The sequence below is a fragment of the Lichenostomus cassidix genome, chromosome 6, assembly GCF_008360975.1.
Source record: "Lichenostomus cassidix isolate B80296 chromosome 6, HeHo_3.0, whole genome shotgun sequence".
Taxonomy (NCBI): domain Eukaryota; kingdom Metazoa; phylum Chordata; class Aves; order Passeriformes; family Meliphagidae; genus Lichenostomus; species Lichenostomus cassidix.
In genome coordinates this window covers 27774489-27800586 of record NC_139487.1, presented here as the reverse complement: position 1 = coordinate 27800586, position 26098 = coordinate 27774489, and the positions used below count along the sequence as shown (strand labels likewise).

The 26098-nt window shown below is 41.9% G+C and overlaps 1 long non-coding RNA gene across 2 annotated transcripts in view; it reads left to right on the top strand.

Moving 5' to 3' along the window:
- Window positions 1-24693, top strand: part of LOC146435542 (uncharacterized) — a 77908-nt gene extending 53215 nt beyond the window's left edge. For both annotated transcript variants that reach the window (XR_014853087.1, XR_014853084.1), the window contains exon 5: window positions 24541-24693. This is a non-coding gene — a long non-coding RNA (uncharacterized LOC146435542). The remainder of the gene's footprint in view (window positions 1-24540) is intronic.
- The last annotated feature ends 1405 nt before the right edge of the window (window positions 24694-26098 follow it).

Genomic DNA, 26098 nt, shown 5'->3' with positions numbered 1-26098 from the left:
TCTATTTGACAGTCAGACTTGCCTGAACTTGTCTGTTCAGAAGTCACCAAGGCTGGAAAGACAGGGACATGAATGGAGGAGGAATAGCAAGGCACCTTGGCATAGAAACCAAAGATGATGTCTGAGAGTACTTTCTCCTTTAAAAGGAGAGGAAATAATGGGCATGATAGTAAATCATGCCATGTCTTTCCTTATTTGAGGCAGCACTAAATCACTTAACTGAAATTATTGTCAAATATCAAAGATAGTATGTGTCAAGTAATGGATTGAAGAATTAACAGTACATGCTGAAAAATTCATAGAGGAAAGAACAAAATAACATCTTTCTATGAAATAAAGATTATTATTTAAGGAACAATAATTTGCATGAACTGATCCTTTTTTGTAAGAGCAACTTTAAAAAGAGGTCATAGCCCTCAGTCTTTAGAATTTAGTAGCTCTCAGGCTGAAAGCTCCCATAATCAAGAGAATAAGAGAAAGCAGATCAGCTTTCTCAAGCTTTAATACAGAAAACTGCTGCCAGGCAAGTAAATTGATCTCCGAAAGGAAGGAACAAGAGAATTAGAAAGTGCAATAAAAAACGTGATCATAAAGCACAACATAAAAACATATGTTTAATGCATTTTTATTTTTTATTTTCCATTTAGCGCTGTGATTATGCCGTAGCTAACATCAGCCATTACACAAATCAGTGGCAGACAGGCTGAAATACTGTTTCAATTACCCTGCTCACAGCAGCTCACCCCAGCCCAGTTATAAATAACTAGCAGATCCTCCATGGCTCCCTGGATTAAGATTAAGGATATGCAGATAATTTAAACCCTCAACATCGATTCCTCTGTGGCAGAATGTATTTTGGAGCCAGTTGCTTGTGTCCCCCAAAAGAGAGTAGACTGCTGAGAGGCTCCCATGGAATGAAGCATTAGGCTAATAGTGTTTTATGACAAGGTAATGATAGACTAAAGCAAAGCCATTCATCTCTCTCTCTCTCTGTGCTGCATTGTGTTAGATAGGTAGGAAATGTGTTTTCCCTTCTTCTAACCTTTCCAGGCTCCTGGGGAAACGAGGCAGTCAGTGCCTGTGTCATGCTGTCTCCACAGAAGGGAGCTGTATTCCACCAGCTAGGCTGGAGGGAAGCTTGTTCTTCAAAATTCTGGTGTGTTTTGTCTGTTTCAGTTAAGATGATAACTAATACAAACACAAACATAACTCCTCCAATCCCTCTCGCTTTCTCTATTTCTGGAGAATCAGTGCAGTACCTGTAGGACATCCAAATGACAAGAGAAGCTAAATTATGCATGGAACAGCATCCCCCAAAAGTTTTCCTATTGTTTGAATACCTCTGGGTTTAAAATAACCTGGATTGGGAGATGTGGAATGGGAAGGACAGACGAGATTGTGGGAGCTGAGTCAGATGTGAGAGGCAGGCTGCTAGCTGTGTGCTGTGAGTGCTTTGCTCAGAGCAAGCGCTGCCTCGGTGACAGAGAGAGAGAACGGAACTGTCTTGGAGCTGCTGGCAGAGAGCTGCCTAATTGAGTGCAGGATATTGCAGTGTCTGCTCTGGGCAGACCAGCTACTCCTCAGGTTCTTGGCCTTGGCTCTGAAGTTAGCTTGGGATTTATATTGATGAGCGATTTGCTATTAACAGGTCCTTGAAACAGCTCTTTCTTATTAGACAGGTGAAAGGAGAGCAAAGCTATTTTCTTCCCACTCTTCAGATTTTACTGAATACATCAGGGTTAAAAGCTCATATCCAGGATGTGAGAGACGTGATTTTGCTGCCTTTAACCTGAGAGGACCACTGCCTGCATGCTGTATGGGCTGGTGGAGTGCCTCAGCCATCAGTCTCCTGACATTTTTGATTTCCAGTGAACAGCAAAATATTGATTGAAGCCAAATAAGTAAGAGTGAGAAGTAATGGGGTAGTTAATTCCTTTGTTCAGCTGCAAATTCTTGGATTTCAGGCTTATTTATCTCACAGTAAATGTCCTCGATTTAGCTTCTTTTTCTCCTCTCCCAGATGGAACTTGCAGTAAGCATGCCGTGCAGTAATTAATTTTCTTTTTTTTTTTTTTTTTCTTTTTGTTTTCTGTCATTCAGGGAGTATTTTACAACTTTAACAGGGAGGTTAGATAAAACATTTTGGTTTAAATTTTAGGGGATTTAAACGGGGTCTTGTTTACAGTCCCTGCAAAAGGAGAGGAATCTAAATCTGCCGTGTTTTAGATAAATTTGCCAGTCACTATGCTAAGAGGTAAGAGAAGAAGATTGGAAGACAGCCCTGTCAGGGTGTAAAAAGCAGTGAATTAGTAAATTTGACCTCTGGTGTACACATGACCTTCTCAGTGTGTTGTGGATCCTCAGAGAGGCAACATCTATCACACTTGAAGAACTAAGATAATTGGGAAAATCCAGTTCCTAGGTTAGATGGGCTAACTCTGACCCTCCCTGTATGTCCATTTTATTCATTCCCATCCTTCTCTGTAGTACCTGGGTATAATTTGTTGCTGACAGTTCTGAACATCTAAATGCTTTATAAATCCTAAAGGAGTTTGAAATGTCTACACCATTTATTAATGCAGTGATTAATTAATCCTATGTATTAACGAAGTTAATTTGCTCAAACATCTCAGCACACATATGGTGTGTCTGTGAAAACCTTTATTCCCAGAGAGTAGATTTAGATTGGATATCAGGAAGGAATTCTTTACAGTGGGTGAGGGTTGCCAGAGAAGCTGTGGATGTTCCATCCCTGGAAGGTGGAAGGTTTCCACCCCCATGGCAGGGGGTTGGAACTGGATAATATTTAAGATCCCCTCCAAGCCAACCCGTACTATGATTTTTTCTCCATTTGCAGTGGAGTTGTGGTTATTTATATGGTGTGAGGATGTGACTAGATGAGTGTGTGTGTTCACAGCAGGGAAATACAGTGACTAAAGGAAGAAGAGAAAAATAGCATCACAGGAGTGGGTTTGACTCTGATTATTTTCAGTGAGTAAAGGAAGCCCCTCAGACACATCTCTGCCTCATGGGGGTGTGAAATGGTCAATTAGACATAATCTACTAGCGGATGTCTGTGACATTTTACTCCCTTCTTGTCAGCAGGCTTGCCAGAATGATGGATGACATGTTTGCAGGAAGGAAAAGTCTGTTCTCTTTTGTTGGTTTTTGTCGTGTTTTTGCATGACAAAACCCCTCTTTGTTTTGGGTTGCAATGCTGAGACATCATATTAGACACGAGCACTCTTAGTGGGAAAACAAAAGTACAGCATGTGGTAAATAGCTCAGGAGTGAGAGGAGCTACTGGTAGCCATGACAAAGAATACTTCTGTGAAGAGAAGAACCAGAGTCCTCACATAGACTTGAGAGATATGGGGACCTCATGCTGCTGGAGTTCCTGAAAAAGGCAGTTCTGGACAAGCCCTCAATTGCATAGGTGTGTTGGTGTGTTTTCAGACACATGGATTTACCTGATTATCAGCTGTGGAAGTGTCACAGATCATTAAACCAAGGCTCCAATCCATTGCCTAGGGATGAAATAATCTGCTGTAAGGAGTAACTGTAACTCCTGTACTTAAGACATAAGTGTAACAGCCCTCCATGTGAGGTCAGAAAGTAATTTTCTGGGCTGCAGCTGGTTTTGTAGTTTAAAAATAATGCTGTGAAACCACTATTTACTTTTGTTCCAAATCTGACTTTACAATGAAAGGGAATTTGTTTCAAAAATAATGACAAGAGGGTTTTTTTTTCCCATAAATGCAGCCCTGAACCTTTTTGTTGTGGTAGGAGCCAGCAGAGTCCAATCTAAAAATCTGCTAATCACCTGAAAGTCCCAGTGATTACTGAAAAGTCTGAGCCAACAAGGAAACTCTGTACTCTTGCACTCCTGGCAAGCTGAGAATTAACTCTGGTTCCATGGAGAGAAAAGATCACAGCTGTCTCCTTCAAGGAGTAAAACTTCCCCCAGCTGAAGTCAATCCCTGCAGCTCCCAGGCAAAGCAGTAAGAGAGAAGCACCTGAGCTGCTCTGCTCTCCACATGCATTGGGCACAGCTGGGAAGGAGTCACAGCAGCCACAGTGTAAGGGAGGGACAGAAGGAGCTCTCAGGTCTTGTTGAGAGTTCTCTGAACAGCTTGAGATGTTGGATGCTTCCAGGAAAGGCTTGGTATCACCTCTGGGTGAATGTAGTGAGGGAGTAATTGCTGTGATGGGAAAGCTTAGGTGCCAGAGGGCTCTTTAAAGGGAGTGGGTGAATGACCTTGAACAAAGGCAAGCAAGCTGAGTTCCCTCTCTTCCAGCTCCCACCTTGCACTCATCTCCCCTGACAATGCACTTAAGTGAGGGAATTCTCTCTAGTCCCTCAAAACAGTAGCAAAGATAGTTACCACGGTGGAAAGTGCAGAAACTTTAGAAGCCAAAGGGAGACTGACAGAGCTTTGCAAAGCAATTCTTTTTTCTTTTTTTTTCCCCCCATGTTTTTGAGGGTTGAGGAGGTGTTGAGAGTTATGAAGTCTCTCCTTTTCTGTCAGGGTTTTAAAATCACATAAAGCAGGCACAATTGATGTTTTCCATTACAAAAATGAAGATAGGCCATGTACAAAGAATCTGGCTTCCTTTTAAAGCAGAAGTAAGCCAAAGAGGCTGGATACAAAGTCCTTCTTGCTTTTCTGTATCATGGACTTTTTAGCAGCTCCATCCTTAGTGCTGTCACCCACTCCTAATGGCCACTAATGCCATTGCAGATGGCTCTGGGCCAGATGTGGACAGGCCATTTGAAAACTAGTCATCATTCTGACAGATGTCTCTTTTCAGCATTTCCTTGAATCCGCTCAGAGCATTGCATCTTTTAATTTCAGGGAATAGAGTGAGGTGGGGTCTGTACCTGTGTGAGGCAATGTTTTGAAAGTCAAAGAGCAGACAGAGAAGCCACAGCCTGTGCCTGTCTCTGCTTGGGTGAGCAGCACCTGCTGTCACCAGCATTTCTGACCTGAATGCAAATTCAAGATTCAGTTCCTGTGAATAGTCTCTACTTGAGCTTATTATTCACTGCTCATTTGCCCGATTCCTGCCAACAGTCACATTCTCTGGTGTGTTCAGCTGGAGAGAACATGCAATGGGTGTAAATAGTGCTGATGTGAATTCACTAAGGGATTCAAGTGACTGTTTCTGTTAGTTTTGTGGCATTCCCTCAGTTCTGTTTGTTGCCATGCAGTCAGTTCTCAGCATTGTTCCCCAGAGATACACGCCAAGGCTCAAAACATTGTCATTTAATGCAAAGGAAGAATAGGAAAATGTTCCTGTCACAAGTCACTCATTGCTCAGCTGGTGACTGATAAAAGTTTTTAAGTCCTGGCTTTCCCAGCTCCTCATTTTATCTGGGCTGGAAGACCCTCATTTATTCTGCACACATGCAATTACAGCTTTTGCTCCTTTTGCCCCCTTTTTACCCATTGTCTGCTCAGAAGTCTGGTGCTCAGATGCTCTCCTTCAGTTTGTGTTTTTCCTTCCCTCGAAGTAAACCAATAAGGGAAGTGGGGTTGTACCAATGCCTGCCCCACTGCCTGGTGTCAATATCAGACAGACTGTTTGCTTCCAGTTTACCTGGCAGGATGTGAGCTTGTGACCATGAGCTTGTAAAATGAGGACCTAAGTGCCTTTTTAAGCAACAAATACCATTACCTTAATACTTGTATTTCTTATGTACTTAGTTTTGAGCTGAAAGCCTGTCCTCTTCTCTTGTTTTCCATACAAGAAACCAATTGTTGTCATCCCTCTCCCCAACAATGGAAGTAAAAGAGTCTGTATTTTTATTTTACGGTTCGGTTGTTTGGCAGGTTCCCTAGTGCTGTAATGGATTAGAGTCATTCCAAGGTTGTTACTCGTTGGTATTTCTGGACCTAGAGTGAATGAAGCCACCTGGTTTAGATGCTTTTTTAGCCTGTTTCTCAGCTGACACTTTTCTCTCCAATCCAGAGAACAGACAGTTGTGCCATTGCCTGAACTATCTGTCTTTCACTTTTGACAGCAGCAGCACTGTGGGTCAGTTCTCCTGGGATACCATATTTCCACAGCACTGATTTCCTTCTGGTCACTGGAAGTTTGTTAACCAGTACAGGATTGAGAGATTAAGAACTTTTATTTATTTTTTTTTCAATCTGGTCACATCCATTGAAGTTCTCTCAGATCAAAAGATTGCCTAGCAATAGAGGAGTTAGATGCTGATCATCGCAGGCAACTGGTGTGGGGATGGGATTGGATCAGGCAATAGCACAGCAGTTGGAATTCTGATGAGAATGTGGTGCCACTGGAAAATGCCAGCCCAGTCAGTAAAATGTGGAATGGCAAATGTTTTACTTTATGAATACACTTTTCCACTCGGACCAAACACTTTTCATTCTGGAGTTACTGTTCTGCACAGTGATTAATGTGTTGTCATTACCTGCAACTTTTTAAAATGACTTGAAGGAAACTCAGGCTGGCACCAAGCTGTCAAAAGCCAAATGTAAGTAGGTCTGGGGCCTGTGCTGGTTGTATTGCTGCTTTTCCTGTGCACAGGTCATCGTTCACAGCATACAGCAAAGACACAGATCCCTAAACTGTCATTTTCCAGCTTATATGCTGAGATGGGATCAAGTGGCTCTTCCACTCCAGAAGCACAGACGTGCCGTGGATAAGACCAGAAAATGAGATCAAAGCTTGACTGCATTCTTGATAGTTATTCTGAAATAAACCCATTCATGCTTTTGCCATTTGATTTGCAATTGGAAAAAGAATCTGAAGAACAAGTGCCTGTAATCATGCATTTAATTGTGGATAATGCATTCTGTGTTATGGCACGGAGTTATGAAGCATAGCTCTTCTCTGGGAATTCCTCTGTGAAACAGGGTCAGGATGAACAAGAAGCAGCACCCTGAATCCTCCTCCAAGGGCTGCAGCAGCTGTGGCCATCTGCAGAGGAATCATTGCACTACAGCAGTGTGCTGTTGCTGAAGCAGCTTCAGTGAGCTGCAGGAGCTTCATTTCCACAGCATCCATTCCCAGGAGGTTTCTCTGAGTCTCAGGTGGCTGTGATGTTGCTCCAAAGCACTGAGCATTGTGAAGAGGCTCAGCAGGAGCAGCTGCTGCCTGGAGGGAGAGGGTGTGGGGCAGAGGACCTGCAGTGGTCCTCACATCAGAACATGTTCTGCACTGGGATGTGTGTGCAGCCCTGGCTGTGGCTCATGTGAGCAGAGAGGGAGAACTCAAGGGCTCCTTGTCTGTCATCACAGATACCTGATTCTTAAACCCTCTTACAGTTCTGGGGTTCGATTCCATTGTTGACACAATCAGAGCTTGAGTTGGGTGCCCAATCTGCATGTAGATCTCTGCATGCCTGGCCCTCCTGACCACTGAATTTCTTTGTGGACACCGACTGCTTTATCAAAGCACCCATTCCCCAGCTGACTTTGGGTGCCTTTCAGATTTTTCCCAGCATTAAGATCCATTCCTTTGTGGGAAGAGCTGTGTGGATGTATTCTGTTCCATCAGGAAGCTGACAAGTCAGGATTTTCTCATTTGCAAGCAGTATCAAGTGTCACCATTGCATACACAGGTTGTTGCAAGCCCTCCATGTAATTTTTTAAAGATGCCTGTGGAAGGGCAAAGCAGGAATCTGGAGGAGTCCACAGTTTGTTGGGGCCAAAGATGCAGTCCTTGTGCTGACAGCAAACACACCTCTGAGTCAGGAGGTGTCTCTGCACACCAGGCACATCACACCATCACTTTTCTGCCTAAAGCAGCTCAGGGGAGTGGTGTCCAATAACAGCTGCAGCAAAGGCAATGAAAAGGTGCCTTGTGCCTTGTGTTCAGTAAACTGAACAAAGCTTGAGCAACTGTGCTTTTGGGAGAGAAAACTGAATCAATAACTCGATGAGGACTGTCAAGTAATGCTGTTGTCTGCAGTGCCTTTAATGGCTTTGGTCAATAAACTGCAATTATTTTACAAATATGTGTTGTGTTCTCTTCTAAATCTATCTCTCAGCTTCCTATATGAATTTTTTAAAATGAGAAATATCCTAAGCACTTGCATTGTATAAAATCTGTGCTTAAAATCAATTGGTGTATAACAAAAAGCCTTGGATTGCTTATCCAAAAAGCACACGTATAAAGTGCCATGTCTTCTGTAGTGCATTTTCTCCTTATTTTAAAAGGAAAGTTCATAGCATATCATCATTTCTACATTTTCAGAGACACTTCAGAAATATATATTCTTTCTGTCTTTGTTTCCTTTAGAGGTTGGAATTTGTCTAAGTATCACAATATATTTTGTTTCACAAAATTTAAAAGAAGGAACTAGTCTCCAGATGCATGTACTGTATGAATTTCTCTAAATAATTTTTATTTTTGCTGTGCTGTAAACTCTAATCTATACCTCCCTTCATTCTAGAGTCATAACAATATAAAGATTCTTCTTACTATATGTAGCATTTAGTTGCTTAAGGGGAATTTGCTTTTCCCTTTAAATATTAAAAACGGGCAGTGGGGATATAGAAGAAAAGGATGCAGCTTATTCAGAATAGAAACTAAGCTCAGCATAGGAGGTAGGGTTTTGCTGTCTACTCTTCAAAGCCTATCAACACAATAGCTTTCAAATATTTAAAGGTCTGCTACTTACTCAAATGTGCAGGTGTCTGTAAAAAAAATCCATCAAGAAGGATCTTATCCTTAGATAGCAGTCTTCCCCCTCAGTCCGACCAGAGGATCAGCAAGAGCAAAGAAAAGCAAAAGATTATTGACAAAGAGATAATCAAAATGTTTTCAAAGATGCAGAGAGGTGCTAGGGGTTGTTTCAAAGTTCCTGGGCATGCTGCTCCTCTGCAGATTGGAATATTTCCCCTGTTTTATTTCCCATTAGTTAAGTGAGTAGTGGACACATGCCCCTGGCCTTACTGAAAGGAAATATTCTGGAAATAGTCACTGAAACCTTTTTGCTTTACTTCTGCATAATGTTTTGATTTCCTAAAGCGTATTTCAGTGGGAGCAATATCTTCTTGAATATTCTTGACATTTTATCTTTGAAGAACCACTAAAATCTGGTCTCACTTGACCAAGTGGGCTAATCAGGTAAAAGTGGGAGAGGGGAGGAAATAGAGAACCATTGCAACAGGCAGCAGCACTGAAATTCTAATGGCAAAGGAGGAGTGTTTCTCCCCTGGGGTATCCAGCCTCTCCCAGCCAGCTCCTTTAAGTAGGAATTGGCATCCCTGCATCCAGCCAGCCCTGCCAGGGGCTCTGGCATTTGGGGTTAATGTCACTGAGGAGAAGGTGCTGCCCTGTGTGTGCTGGCAGCAGTGCAGGGACTCACAGGCTGCTCCTAAACTGCAAGGAGCTCACCTCAGAGAAGGACAACATTTGTCACTTCAGAACAAAATGTCTGTCCCCAGCAGTCTCTGCTTCAGCAAATGTCTCCCAGCACATGCTTGTCTCCATCAGCCGGTGTGTCTAAGCTGCAGCACACTTTCCTTTCTGCTTTAACAGCCTGGTAATGCCACTCTAAATTAACAGCGTTCACTCTAAGTAACCTCTGTGTCTCACACGCTGCTCAGACTGTCACAGCAACAGGAAATGTAAAGATTTGCTGAGGTAAATAAGTTTGCAATAAGTTACTGTGTGTTTTGTAGCTACTGTATGTTTTTATATAATATGGAAAAGTAACTTGATACAATGTGATCTATCAGATTTTCTTCTGTTTGCAAAAGCAGTTTTGAAAATGTTGTGTGGGGTATTTTTAACGTGGACCTTTTGCTCCTTTGCTGACAAAAAAAAAAAAAGAAGCTGCCTACCTTACAACTCGGAGGGTATGAAATTTGAGAGATGATGATAGAGTTCAGGGTGCACACTTGCCTCTCATGTGCTCACTCACAGGCTTTTCCCCATTCAGTTTCTTTCCCAACACTGGCCAATAGTGATGTGAGTTCTGTAGTTCTTTGATATTACCACAGACATTCTCTCACAAAGCTGAGAGTTCAGTGGCAGGAGAGGTGGGAACACCTCGAGACACCATTTCACTTGGCAGTGAAATGGTAATGTATTTCTGGGATTGTTTCTGGAATTAAGAAGCATAGGGCAGACAGAAAAGCATTTGCAAGTCTGTGCTTGAAGTATATTAGTGTGTGCAACCTGAAAATGCAGCATCAAATTGCATCTTGAGATAGGTAAAGGTGGGAGATTGACTGTCCAGAGACACAAGGACAAAAAGAACCCCAGATCAAATCATCCCCATTTTCAGAATGCATTATGTGTTCATAAAACAGCAGGATATAGGCATAGCTATTTTAAAACAATGGCTTAGATAGTTTTTTCCTTATAACCTGTTAATCATGTGTTCAAGCTTTGTATTAGCCACCTCAGAGACAGAATTAAAAAAAGCTCTTTTAAATGGAAAGATTTTTTCATCATGTTTAATACTTGTTAAGTAGTCTCTTCATGGGCTTCCTCTGAGATAATTTAAAGTATGGATACACAGATCTTAGTGGTGTACCAGGGCCATGCTCCAAGGAAAGGAAGGGCTGGATATTGCTCTTCTCTTTGTGGTCAGTGGGATTTTTGTTAAAGCTGAGGCTTTCCTGGAACAAATCGAGACTATTGAATTTTTGCTGCAGCTTTTAAAACAGTTGGTAAGATTTTGTAGTTGCTTCAGGGTGTTCAAAAGGTTCAGTGACTGCAGGACTGGACTGGCAGGCTTTTGAAAGGTAACAAATTGATCCACAGAAGAGGGGTGGGAGAGCACAGGGCCCAGTGACTGTGCTTCCTGGAGCCCAGGCTGTGCCTTCCTATTTAGGAATTCTCATGATTCATTCATTCTTACACACCTAGTCTGTTTAAAAGACAGTGGGATAATAATCTTCCCTTTCCAAAAGCTGGATAGAGAGGCAGTGATGCTTTCACACATGCCAGCACTGGCAGTGAATGGAGAAAGCCTGAAAATGGTAAGAAGAGGCACATGAGAACAGGCTGAACCCTTTTCAGAAGCTTTTGAAAATGACAGTTCTATTTAACTACTTTCAAAACTGGAGAAAACTTTCTCAAGGTTTTCTGGCAAAATTCACAGATGCCTTCAGTATTCACTGGTACAAATAAAAGACTGAAGGGGGACTTATGTCTCCCTGACTTGAGCCTGACTTTGCTGTGGCCTTGGCACAGACTAGAACAGCCTGAGTGCAATCCATTAGGTCCAGGCCACCAGAGGCCAGCTGTGACATGCTGTGGCCATGCCTGAATGTGCTCAATGGCTCAATGTACAATCTCTGTCATAAAGCAAGACATTTTTTCACATGGAAAGGAATAGTGCTGTCTCTTCTTTACCAGCAAGTGTTTTATGTGTGTATACACCCCAGGAATATTTACCTTATACGTTTTGAGATGCCCTTTCTGTGTGATGCACAGGCAAGTGATACCAGTCAGTCTCTCTGCACTCTCTTCATTCCCCTCAGGAACTCAGCTGGCATTGTAGTGCCTGTTTCTCCACAGATGATCCTGGGGCACAAAAAGAGGCTAATGCAAATGCCATGGCTTTTTCATCATAACAGAAAGTAGAAAGAAAAAAAAAAATCAATGTTGTCAAGTGAGCACAATCGATAGGGAAAGCAGAGTTAGCATCAGGCTGCTTGGAGGATGTTACCAGCAATATCAAGTTGCTTGTATATCACAGAACAGCCACAATAAGGTGACTTAAAAACTTGCTAATGAGTCTGGCAGCCCGTAAGGCAGAGGCAGCATGTTGAGTTCACATTTGTGTCGGTTTCATCAGGCTTTACAAGCCACCAGAGCCTTTTTAAAGGGAAGATAATGTTTTAGCTCTGTGCACTATTTGCAGCTGAGGAATAATCAGAACAGAGAAGTATGACTTGCCTTAGTGTCTGTGCCTTGCGAAGGTGCAGGCAGACAGTGCAAACCCTAATTCTCCTAGCAGGTGTGTTTATATATTATTTTCATGTTGTGCAAAGTGCAGAGTTTTTAAAAGCTGAACTATTGAACAGGATAGGAAAGCAATAACCCCTCTGGCTTGTGAGTAGAGGCCTGCAAGGAGAAGAGAGGGATGAGCCACCAGGAGTAGCACTCCAGAGCAAGCATTGTGATGCTGCTTTCACAGATTTCTGCTGGGAATTCTTTGGTGTAATTGCAAGGGTTTTGTCATAGAAAAATAGGCCATATGCTCCCTCGTTGTCTGCTTGCGTGAGTGAAGAAATGACAGCCTTAATAGCAAGAAAAAGGAGGAGATGTAATATTCTAGAAAACATGGCTGGTTTTATTCAGAGGAGAGAAGGTGAGTGAAATTAAGCAAAAGCTTTCTGCCTCACCAGTTTTCTCCTTTTAAGTAAAAATTTATAGACTGCTGGCAATTGTTATGCAAAACCAGAATCAATAGCTCATATTAGGGCTAAAATTTCTAAAGACTGCTAGCTTGATTCATTTTTCAGTAATCTATCTGAACTGCTTGTGCTGATTCAAGGTCAAGATTTGCAGATTGTATGCAGTGAACCCTGGAATTGTTCCTTATGTTTAGTGTCTTGCCCAAGCACACTGATAGGACACAATTCACTACTAGTGGTACTCTTTTTTCCTTTTTTTAATTTCCATCTGTTCATTCAGGTGACAAGTGTAGGATCAAAGTGGGTGCTGAGGCAAATCCACAGAACCACTTTGTAGCATAATGATGTTTAAATCCATCAAACTGTGTTCAGGAAGACCATGGGCCTACATACCTTTTTTCCAATAATTCCTCATGACAGGTGAATGGTCAGTTGAAAGGAATGTTCTCCCAGAAGGTGACCCTTTGGCATTGGGGTTATTTTGGATTAACATGAGAAGCGAACCCCAGATTCACATTTAGGCTATGAAAATTCTTCACTAGGATGTTGATGTCTGTCCACACTGCAAGGTCATGGGTTTGTCTGTCCACAGGAGCAGAAACTTTGGTTTGTGACACAGAAATTAGAGTAATCTGAAGGATTTAACCAAATAAATCTGCACAGGCTGCCGACTGCAGGAGAGAGAGGCTGCTTGCCATCTTGTGCCCCACAGTATTTGGGACTTCCATTTCTTCTTGCCAGCTTAATTTTAATTGTGTTCTGCACAATGGCAGCACTTAGGAGGAAAAATCCCATTACAGAACTGTGTTTTAATTACTACCACGGTGATACACCAAAATTCCTCATGCAATGAGCAAGAAGGGGAACTCCTGTGTTAGCCTGCCTTACTGGAGGGCACTGTCCATCCTTCCTGCACAGTCCTGAACCTGCTTATTCCAGTCCTGCTGCATGGTGACTTTCTGTGGTTTTCTCTGGATCTATCCATGCCCATTTACCTCTTCTGAGTCCACATGTGTTTTGCTGCTTTCCAACAGCTATTCCTCTATATGGGACTGAAGTCAGGGATTCCTGTCCTCTCTCTGTGTTAGTTGGTGTGGGGGACAGATAATCCAGGGAAACTCAGTTTTTGTCAGTAACTGAACAGGCCCTCTGTCAAAGTCTTTGATGGCTCTAATTCAAGCATGTGTTCCTAAGTTTCTCTGGAACCTAATGGCATTTGAGAAGGGGAAATGCAAACTCGGCTTTAGGCACAATGTATGCTTGAAAGTTTTGACAATAACTTTTCTCTGCCTTTGTGTCTTCACTGTTATATTCCTCTCTGTGGAAAGCTCTGCCTTTCTTAACCAACCCTTAGCTGTAAATTGATACACTTCTCTTTTAGAAAATTTGCTCTGTAGGGATCAGAATATATTAGCTCTGAAAGTTGTTGGAACTGTTTTCCATTATTATGGGAGCTTGTCAAATCACAGTCCAGGTGGAATGCAGATGCGGCAGAAACATCGACTCTTGCGCTGATGGCAGTGCATTCCAGTTATCCTGGTGCTGGGGCAGGGAGGGCATTTCTGGTCCTCAGGAAGCACAGTGGCATGATGCCACACGTTACGAGATTGAGTCTCTTGCCTGATTTCAGTTATAAGTGTGGGGGTAAGTAATACATGAAATCTCAGCCTGAAGGAGTCCAGGAGCGAGCGGTGAAAGGAGACTGATGGAATTACAATAGCATATGGAGACAGAATTACAAGACTGAATTCCAATTTCAGCTACACCTTTTCAGCCACTCAGGAGTCAATCAGCCATTTTTCATAAGCTAGGGCTCCGTATGGATTGATTTGTTATTGTTGCAAAGCCTTTTGTGCTGGTCTCAAAGCGTTTTAACCCCTGCTCTGGGGTTTGGAACAGACCAGCTCCCATCCCGAAAGCTGGGGATGTTCCTACATTCCTGCAGCACAGCTTTTCCAGGCATGGTGACTCTCCACTGGCCTTGTCATCACTCGAAGGCAGGACCACGACACTGTGCCTTGCAATTACATCCCCACACAGGATGTGTTTGTAAGAATGAGTCCAGCTCCTAAAAAGCACTTTTGGAACACTGTGGAATGATGTTTAGTTTTTGGAATTCACCAGGGTTCATAAAGCATTCACTGGATGTTTTGCTTCCAGTCATTCCAATTCTTTTCCTCTTCCCCCCCCCCCCCCCCACCCCCCGAAGGCAATGCAATTTACAATCTGTAAGGGAGACTTTCGGGACTGCATTGCACCTGTCTGTCAATCACAGATCAGATCTCACTGAAATACTTACATTTGGGTGCCAAAAGCCAGAGATTTCTGAAATCATTACTTCATTCCGACAACAGAGTACCCCAGATTTGCAGTGAGTGAGGAGGCAATCTGATATTTTTATTAGAGTATTTGAATTTTTTTTATTAATTTAAAATGATAGTAGCAAATAAGTTTCATGTGCAATGTCTGTTCTGACAGCCTGCAAAGGAAAGATGTCAGGAATACATGCAACTAGAGGATAACTTTCCTAAGCTCAGATTTGTCAACAGCAAACCAGAAGGCAGAAACAATGTAAAAATGTCATTTCCCAGTGGAACCAGTTCCTAATTGACACTTGTAGTCTGCAATGCCTGTTTCTCATTTAACAGCTTTCACAGCAGAGGTACTTAAACTTTACTCCACGTTCTCTTGTTTAGTCTCAATTTCTTACTTTGACACACAGCAGAATCCTAAGGGGAAATGAAACAACAACCCTGCTGTTTGTAAGCTGATGAAACCTTTCTGGGAGAATCAATCCAAAAGAAAACTTGATATGATAGGCTGCAGTTGGCTCTATGCAAGGTTTACAAAGCAGTGTCTTAAAACTTGTTGATTTTTTTTCCCCTGGAAAAGTCTCCAAGTAGAGAATCCAGTTCATTTTCAGATTGTAATTTTAAAATCTGGTGAAGCAGATCCTTGCATGTTTTCAAAACATTGCTCTTTCTCTCCCTCCCTATTAAAAAAACGCAGATGTTGGATGAGATGGTGACAGTAAATGACAGTATATTTTTTGTGAGTATTTTAAACATGTAGATACTAAAAAGGAGGATGGTGGTGCTTTTTGAAAAGAAGGAAGGAGAAGATTTTACTTGGCTTTGAGGGAGGTGGTTAAGGGAAGTGGTTTTGTGGAGAGGGAGCAGGGGCAAGGCTCCTCAAAGCAGGTATATTCCTCTAGCTTCTGTTTCTGGGAAAGGTGAGATTCTAGGTGTGTCCTCAGGAAATCCCTGCTGGCTCAGTGAGGTGCCTCTCTGCCTGGCTGACTGTCTTGGCTCCCAGTTTATTATCTGGCTTCTGTGGTTCAGTTGTGGGATGTGGCAGTCAGGGGAAGAGCCTGGAGGTAACTGTGTGGAGATAATTACATTGAACACCTGTCCTGAGAGGAAAGCACCTCACCTCAGACCTGGGATGACATTGCTCAGGTCAGAGCAAATTCCTTCTTCAAGGGGACTTGTCAGATAGTCATGATTTCCATAGGGTTTTCCTGGGATATTGTACCTTGAGTTCTCTTTGTAGGGAGCACACACATCCCAGGCAGCTGATTTGGGGCTCCCCTGGACTGCTTGCTTGGTGAAAAGGTGTTTGCAGGTCTGGACCTTTGATTTCTAGGTCTTAATTCAGAAAATAATTGCATGAATGACTTAACATGAATCAGCTCCTCAGGAACCCGTTCTTGATTGTTTTCCTTTCTTCTGCTCTCCACCTGTCCACTGTAGAGTTTCAAATTATTAATATTTTATGTTCACTTCTTCTCCTCTTTCCTGTTTCTTTCCTTCATCATACTATTTTCTCCCTCAGGTCAAAGGTGCTGTACAGAGGTATATCTGGTTTTTATGCTGCCATTCAGCACTCTGCTGCCTCATATGTTTGTTTGCCATTAAACTATTCCTGTGTTTCATGTGGGCTATTTCTCTGTGCCTTTCAACTCCTCGCTTTTAAATAAACAAGACAGCAAAGTCAGTGCTAGCTTTTCCCTGCTTACAGATTCAAAGAGTGAGGATTCACTTGGTCACCTAAAATGTGAAGTTACTTGCAGGTCTTTTCATGTAACTATGCAGGTCTTAAATCCATATGTCATAGAAGAATTTAAAGAGGGGTTTTTTCCTAATAATATAGGATATAGGTACTGCCACTAGTTTGTTTAGATGAATACCAGATCAAACTAGGAAAACATCTCTAAACTCATCTTCCACACTGAAGTAATTTTGTATGTGACAGCTTTGTTTTTTTCTGTTTACCAAAATATCTTTCATCTTTTATTCCTTTCACTGAAAGACATTTCCCTTGTTTGAAGGTCCTTGATCACCACATTCTAACTGGAAGGCAGTGACAGCTCCTGTGCACACAACTCTTGTCATGTCCTCATGTGCTTGCTTTGAGGCTCACCTAATTGAAGGTGAAGGAGAGTTTTGGGCTGCCTCCTGTACCACATTTGTCTCTAAACTTCCAGAGCTTGTGATGTGTGCATTCCTGGGAGCTGGAAGGCAGCAGTGGGTAGGACACATGTAGGATGAGGGTGTTTTGGCACAAACTAAATCCACCCAGCTACCACAGGGAAAAGTCTCACCTTTTTCTGTTGGCTTTTAGCCCATGTTTCAAATTTCCCCAGCTGTCAGTGCCTCCCCTCACACAGCTGGCTGAAAGATAATCTGTTTCTTTGAAGTTTAGCAGTTCAATCCAGGTTTTAGATGACATTATCTGACCTAAATTTTCACGTTGATTTGGATGTTCCCTTTTGAGGACTGACCTCAAACACAGAAGTGGCATGTGCAGCCTGTGTTCCAGCAAGGCCCCAGGAAAGCTGAGGTGTGTGTTCAACCACCCCTGACCTCAGCAGGATGACAGGATTCAGGTGGAAAGAAAGAGTGTACAGAATCAGACCCTAAAATTTCACTCAGGGTTTGTCAGAGTATTAGCTCAGCTCCCTCATACTACACAAATCTTCAAAAATACCAATTCTGCCCTGGTAAGAGGGAAAAAAGTTCTGCAGAGCCTCCTTTCATGAGGGAACATCCCCAGTCCTTTCACAGCCACAGCTACCTTGAAGAAGACTCCCCGTGCTGCAGGGAGTTCCAGCAGCAGGCAGGCCTTTCAGCAAATGTATTTTCTGTTGGTTTGAAAGGCACATCCCAGCAATTCACTTCCCTTTTATCAGCTCTTTTGTTTTGTTTTGTTTCCCTTGTAAAGTTTAGCACGTTTCATCCCCACATCTTACACTTAGTTCTTTCTCTTCACAGGTCCCTTGTTTCCCCTTTCAGTCAGGAGCTCTTGGTTTTGCATGAAATCTGGTCTGTAGGTGGGCACAATTGGAGCTGTTAAGAATTTATCTTCAAAACAAGAAGCTCCCTCCTGCTGAGAAGACAATTTGTTAAAATAATATGCACAATTGAACATGACCTGGTCCATTTTTAGACAGTCAAAGTTTCTAAATAGAAAGGAAACTGGCCTCTCTTATCCTGCAACTAGGGAATTTTCCAAGGTTATCTTCTCTGTAGTGTGAAATGTCTTGACTTGCACTGAAACCCAGTCAATTTCAGGTGGAATTCCTTTATACTTTATTTTGACAACCATTGAGGGAAAAGGCTTGAGGCTAAATCTGAAATCTGTATCTTGTGCATTTTGGAAGTAAAAGCTCAGTGAATACTCTTCAGGGAACTTATCCATGTGTGAGTAACATGTGAGCAATTAAAAAATGAAATTATTGGCTTACATCTGGTTTGCCTAAGACTGTAAAAAAAAGGAATAGCCTTAGCGAGCAAATGTGATATCTTAAAATGCCAAACAGCTCTTAGAAATATTTCTCTGCCTGTGGTTCCCTATCCTTGGAAAAAATATATAGGATGGCTGTTGCAGAAGTCATTGGGAAAAGTAAAGAAATAACACTGAAATTTGAAATACTCCTTCTCTCAGAGATAACTCAAACCAAGACTTGGATTTGTGGATGTAAATAAAGAGGCTCATTTAATTGTTGAAACAACTCCCTCCCCCAGCTATGCTGTGCAGGGAGGTTTGACACCCTGAGCTCTTTCAGTTTTCTGGAGTTAAATAACACTGCTGGAAGAACGGAGCCAAGAGCATTCACATTGTGTATATAAATCAGTGATTTGCATCTGATTTGCCAGGTTGTAATTTACTAATTAGCAAATGCTATTTAAATGTGTCTAAACCACAATTTCAAATTAGTATGCATGGTAAAATAAACAAGCTAATTGAAGGCAAATTAAAGTTCATATGAAACCGTATCTATTACTAAAAAATCTGTTCTTTCAATCACAAAATCCCTCACCATTTGCCTGAGTACAGAGTCATTTCCTGAAGGGGGTCACAGTGGTGCTGCAAATCACAGCTTTTGCTTGCACTGGGGATTTCTGGAGCATGGGGTTGGTCTGAAATGCACCAGGTCAGTTGTGTAATACGGTCTCAGTGTCTGGGCTACAACAAACCAGCCTTTGCCTTTAAACGATGCTCAGAAACACTTTCAGTCATTCTCATATATTGAATTCTCAGAGAATATTAATACCATGCTTAACGTTTTACTTACTCATCTTATGGAGTGAAGTGCTCAAGTTAATTAACAAAATGTCATGAATTTTCTCCTTTCTATCACTGGGGAGTAGCATCGAGTGTCAAAGAATGTATCAGCCTTTATTATCATGCCCAAATGTGATTAGGGAGCTACTGAGATGCACCTTAGAATTCTGATTTCTTTTTTATCCTAAGTTTTCAATAATAACTGTAGACAAGCCATTCTGGTTTGTACATTACATTTCCAAATTACTTGTTACAAGAGTATTAGAAATAAAAGACCACAATTTAAAGAGCCTTTTTGGTCAGATGTCAAAGACCCAGCCCAGAACTGTCTTACAAAAATAATGAACAAATTAGTACTGCTCAGTTTGGTATGAAATCTCAATTAATATTCAATCAAATTTTGTGAGGCAAGATTCAGCAGAAATATGTATATATTCAGGCTGTAGCCCTGTAATCATCAAGTTCAGGGGAAATTACAGCCCCTCAGTATATTTAATAATAAGTCTTTTCCTCGTGAGCTGCTAATGCCAGCAAAATAACCAAAGGAGGTGCTGGGTCATTGAAAAGAGAGTGGGGCTGACGCTGGGTCTCAGCCAACGCCAGGAAAAGACATGCTTGCCTAATTCAGGGGAAAACAAAAGCAACTGAGGAAAGGAGCCACCTTCCCTGCTTGCTCTGGGGGTGCACAGCTTGTGTTCTTCACCCTGTGAAGGAACCAGGAAGGAAAACATCCAGCAGCCCCAAGCACAAACAGGGAGTTAAGGTTTTCTTTCCTTGCAGCTTTGACCAAGAAGATGAGGGCAAGAACCTCAGCAGCCCAAGACTGCTGCTCTTTCCTTTTTCTCTGCAGTGATGAGAAGGGAATTGGTGTTGCAGTTTGAGCACTTCTCAGGTTAATCATGCAATGCTGTAATTCTGGGAAGGGAGGACCAAGCCATTGGTAAACAGTGATAGAAGTTTGATTGATGGATTTAACACTCACGCTGTTCCTGTTCGTCTTGTGACACCATACATAGCACTTTTGGGGGATGTGAAGAGGCATTCTTGGAGACTGAAGGGTCTTGATCTCATATTTCTCCCTTTCAGACATCTTGCACAGTTCTGCTGCAAAAAGAGAGCTTTGCTCTTTTGTCTTTTTTTCTTGCAAAGAAAAGGTTAAGAACTTGTGGTTAAAAAAAATTCTCTCTGTTTTAAATTTTAGGGCCATCTAAATTTGCCATAGGTTTGTTGGAGTCCTGTAGCATCAGCAGATCTGAAGGCAGAGAATATCTCAGCAGCCTCTGTTGAACACTGGACCCTTTTCCTCTTTCCAAGCCCTAAATTCTGTAACTGCAAAATCAAAAAGTTTTGCAGAGTTGATGCATGGGAAAACTACATGCTTGCCTGTTCTGCTTTTTTTTTTTTTTCTAATTGAATGTTTTCATCTTAAGGAAAGTAGGAAAACTTTGTTATTTTCATAGCAAAACTAGTGTTTTTCCCTACCCATGGAAACAACATTTTAGTCTTAGAGAAAGTATGAAACAAGACTTTAAATATTTGGTTAATTCTGGAAGTTGTGAGTGCTGGACACCTGTATTTGATTATAGTTGATTGGACTATGTGGCTCCCAATTAGCCTGGTTTACAAATTTTGTTTCTCTCAGACGCTTGGCACTTCTGTGCCAAATTGTGATTTTTTTTTTTTCCCTAGTGGGGCTTCACATCACTTCTCCCAATTCTTTCCACCTCCACAGTGAACTGAAAATCCAAGGAGAGATACAGGCCAAGAAAGAGAGGTTTCCACACCAGATCCCCACATTTTATAGATTCTTGCATTGCTTCAAGCAAAAAGTAATTGTATTAAGAACTTTTACAAAGCCTGGGTGTTATTTCCATCCACTATTGAGTGTCCTGGGGATCAGTCAGAGTAGCTCAATTCCCCTTCTGCAAAAGTGAACTACCATGAAGAGAAACACATTTGGTGAATGTCAATGAGAGAGTGACAGGGTCTTAGCCCCTGAGACTGTACCAGAGCAATCAATGCAAAATGTGTCCTCAGGGCCTGCTAATACTACTAAATTAAAATTTAAAACACCTAAGTCCTGGTATTGTGGGACACCAAGAGAAGAAAATTACAGTGCTTCATACAGCATGACACCAGAATAGATCTCCAAAATAAATTTATTCCTTCTTTTTACCAACTGTGTCTTTGAAGCTTTGGTTTGATTTTTGTAGCTTGCCCTCCAGCTTCACATTGATTTTCTTTTTTCCTATTTTTGCCTGTTTGGTTACTGCTGACTGTGGCCCTGATTAAAAGAGCAGGTGCTCTTATAGCTCTTGCAGGACCTCTCAAAGATCCTGTAATCCAGACTGTATAGCTTCTGGTGATCCCCAAGGGAAGCCTGCTTAGAGCTGACACTGAATGAAATGGAGTGTGAGACACCAGCTTAGGAAATTATCCAGAAGGCAAGTCAGAGGTCTGTTAAAAATGGTGTCAGGGCTTAGAAAAATACATGCTGCCTGCAAAATAAAAAAAAAATGGGTCTTGGAACTCTCCAGCTGTCTTTGGGGTTTCCATCAATACACAAAGGCACCTGGATATATATGTAGACACAATATATACACAATTTAAATGAATAATTTTCTGTTGCACCAATGTCAGCAAGTGTTAGTTTGACAAGGAGCTCACCTTGAAGACTTCATCAGGGTTTGAGGCCATCAGCCCTTGATTCACAGAAGTGTTTCTGATTCAGGCCACTGTTGAACAAAGTTTTCAACACGATTTTCTCTCCTGGGCTTTGTGGTCCTTAGAAGGATCACAGCTTAGGAAGTTAAACCTCCAGATGTTTTCCAGTCACAGCCTTTGCCTGTCAACAAGATTCATCTCCCTGCTAACAAATTTAGATGTCCTTAGAAGGTGGGAAAGCCTTTGGCACAACCTTGCAGTGCCTGCCAGTGCAAGGCTGACTTATCTGGAGGATGGTCTGATCTGTTCAGTGTTCTATATCAAAACTGTCAGATCTGGGAGTCTTCTGGAGTGTAACTAAACCCAGCAGTGACTTGCAGATCTCTTAGCAACAAAGCAGTTAAGGTTTGAAGGGAAGAAGGACTTCAGTCTGGACTGCTGGGACTTACCTGAATGTTTTTCACACGTCCATATTCCTGCTTTGAGCAGTAATTGTGTATAGCCATTCCACAGGTATTCTCCAGCAGGTTAGGGATGTTTTATCACTCCTATCTCCCTTGTAAGCATGTCCACTTTCACTAGTCCTGCTCTTTTAACCAAAAGATCAGTCTCCAGTCTGTGTCTTCTTAAGGTGCCTCCAAGAAGTAATCTGGAGTTCCAAGAAGCAATAAAGGACACCATTCATTTTCTCTCTGATTGCTGCTAAAGTGACAATGGATTTCCTACACAGAGGTAGTTTTGGGGTAGAATACATTCATTTTCTTTTTTCTTTTTTTTTTTAATGTAGGTGGCAGAAAGAGAAATGGCAACTTGCTGAATATAGGAACAGTATTCCATGTCTGGGAAGAGTTTCTTACCAGGTATCATTTAGAAAACATGCTGTAATGGCCCTTTCACTAGGAAGAATATTTCTTGTGTGCACAGCTTTCAGCACCAAATCAATCACTGGCTGGCATGAACTGTCATAAAGAAAAAGAAGTGGTATTTAGCATAAAAATATCATGAAACACAGATATAAGGGTGCTGTAAAGGCAAACTAACAGCCTTGATTGCTGTGTATATGTATTACATTGCAGAGCCAATATAATTCTTCACATCTCTTATTCCCCCCTTATTTTACCTTCCTCACCAGAACAAGTAGGTCAGGGATTTTATTAATTCAGAAGAAGTAGAAAGAAATGTTCCCAGAGCTTTCTGTCCATAAACAGAGGGATATAAATTGCTCGTCCTTGATCCACGCTTGACTTTAGTCCTGCTCATGGGAAGGTAGCCAGGTATCTGTGTCACCCTGCCCACTGAGCTTGTCAAATGGAGGAAAGTAACACACAAACATAAGGAATCCAAAATACTTTGACTGGTCCAAAAATGTATTTCCTTATCTTTGTATAGTGGGTACAAACCATTCTTGGGATATCCGTGTTTCGCCATGTTTCCGAATTGGACAACTTGTCAAAACTTTAACTTTTGTGCAAGGTGGAAAATGTATTTTCCACCCAGATTTAACTTTTTTGTGCCATTTTACCTACTAGCCAGGGAGGGTGGAACCTTTCCTTACACTGTTCAGAGACACTGAGAAAATCTGAGCATTTGCATATAGAGAAATGCTACTCAGGGACTTGTCTGAACAGCAGGTATGGTTTGTCATCTGTGCATGGAGGGAGCAGAATATGATACAGCAGGAAATACAGAGATGCTGCTTGGGAGAACTGAATTTCAGAAGGTAAAAGTGAAATTGTGAGCTATGTGTTGAAATAAGAAGGGTCCCAGAATCTTTTCCCAAAATTGGAATTTTTTTTCGTTGTTGTGCCAAGTGAAATCTTCAACTTTTAGTAATTGGTTTATTTTAACTGCAAACTGTGGTACAATATTTAATAAAATCCTGAGATGAGCTCAGCTGGTCAGAGCATGGTGCTGGTAACACCAAGGCCGTAAGTTTGATCCCTGCACAGGCAACTCACTTAACTGTTGGACTTAATGATCCTTGTGGGTCCCTTCCAACTCAGAATATTCTGGGAAATCTTGCAGCAGAGAAATAAGGAATAATGATTGAACCACATGGAATAAATTAGATGTCAGAGGAGCTGCTCTGCTATCAGCAGGTTTCTGTAACGTTATCACATCCTTATTCATCAGGTTATGCTTCTCACAGCTGTAAGCACTACAGATAGAATGATAAAAAACCTTCAGCTGCGCTTCAGGCTTGGAAAACAGTGGTGCTGTTGCAATGATGCTTTTGTTCTGCATGTTTACTGGACAAAATGTACTGTATTTCATATTATTTTTGCAGGATAATACAGTTGTTTTTTGCAAAGATCAGGGAACTTATCAAAAGGAAGTGGTGTTCGCTCAGATGTAAGCTGCATAATGAAACCTAGGGGTTCTTTTAATGGCATACCTATTTTCAAGATGTTTCTTGTTGTTCCTGTGATCTTATTTGAATAACCTCACAAGGTATTGGAGGAAAAGGCTATTTCATTCTTCCATCTCCACTACCTTTCCTTACACACACAAACTATGAACTGTGGTATTGAAGTATTGAAAACTTTTTAGGTTATATAGAGGACAGAAGAGAGTCCACATTTCCTCTATAAATAGGAGGTCCTGGAAAGTAAGAACAAAAGCAATTCTACAATCCAAATGAGCTCCTTGTCTGCTTTTTTAGCAAGGAACAGCAGCCTGATCCAGCAGTCTGTCTGCTCTCCAGGAGAGTTCTGTTTTCACTTACATGGTTAAACCTGCCTTACCCGAGAGGCAACAAAACCATTCTCTTCCAGAAGCAGTGGATATTATATGCAGCTTGAGGTGAAATGTAGTTCACTGCTCTGGATGAGTGCAAAAGGTGGTCTGGCTGATGGCCCCAAGAACCTTGTGCAGTTTCTTCTCCTTCTTTCAAGAGTTGTTTAACTGCTTTTATATTTGAGCTATAAACTCCAAGTCACGTTTTTCCCTTTTTTTCTAGCCTAGGACTCATGGAAGGTGTTTTACCCTCCCTGTGTTAGTGCCTCTGATGTTACAGAGATTGTTCTGGAAGTGATCCAGACAGAATAGTCCTGAGCACCAGATGACAGATCCATGGGAAGAGTGTCAAGACACAGTGGGATGTGTTCTTCACTGGAGGTAATCTTTTTTCCATTTGCACATTTCTTTACCTGCCATTTCTGACTGTCTTGCAGCATCTTTGGAAAGATTTTTTACAGACTATGGCCCCAGCCAGAAGCCAGAAATATGTGTGTGACCTTTCTGTCCATGTGAGGATCCTTTTTATTCCAGAGGCTCTTGGCAGTGGTATTGGGGTCCTCTCTCACATGTTAAACTGCCACAGGTCAAACAGGGAACTTGTGAAGATGGCACATTTAGTCTTGTGTTTCCTAGATTCTTTTGGGAATGTTTCCGAACAAAATTCATGACAAGGAGTTGAGAAAAGTTTGTTGTTCCATCCTGAAAACAACTAGAGATTGGCATCTTATTGAGGCAACTAAACAAGCACAAATGAAATTCACTGTTCTTGTGCCTCTTTTTCCTTTGTGCAAAAGTCATGTGAAGCAGGGAAAAGATGTTTTCCCTCCATGTTGGGGAATTCTTTAGAGGAGGGGAAGGAAAGAGTTTGCTGCAAAAAGAAAAGTCCTCTCAAGAATAGTTTGGTTACTTTGATAATAGAATATTGGTGGTGGAGGCACAGGCTGGGGCTGATCTAAACTGCAGATTGATTTCATTTGCCTGAAAAACTACCAATGGAGAGAGCACTTGCCTAGCTGAAATTTAAAGAAACCGTGGAGAAGAACTTCTGGAGGGAAATATATTTAAAATGAAGAATAAACCCACGTGAAAGAAAGAATAGTCTATTTTCTCCTCTGCCCTACTATTCCTACAAGGGACATGTCTGTTCTTTGTATAGCTTTTCTTCTTTCCTTCATTGCTTTGTCTCTTCCCTCTTCACAGCTGTGTTCTCCAAAGGGCTTGTGGCTGCACAATTACAAGGAGTTCCTATAAATCTCACACCTGCCATTCATCTGGGCTCTGCTGGTCTCACAAATTGCTATGATTTAGATACCTTGTCAGAAGGTGTCCTGTGTGGCTGGGTCAGCATTCTGCCACACTCTCCTCCCTTCCCCTGGTGCCACCCTGCTGAGCACTGTAATTTCCATGCTGTGCTGGGACAGCAGCACTGCTCTGCATGGAGAGGGACTCCCGGGAGAAGGCCTTTTTGTCTACATGTGGGAAATTAAATAGCACATCACCCCACCAATCCAAAAGCACTCTGTTTGCTGAAATGAAATGCAGAGGTGTGGAGCAGACTGCATTAGAGAATCAGCAGGTCTATGTCATCCCAAACCTGTTGATCAGACTGCAAAAGCTTCTGACTAGGACATAAAATAGTGTCTGTTCCTTGGAATCAGGCCTTGTTTTGTCTTCCAGGCAAAGTGATTGTGCAATTGTGTGTCAGAAAGGGAAGAAAGGTAAATAAGGCTGGGCTGAGATGTGTTGCACATGTGGCAGGTGAGCTTGCCTGAGATGGC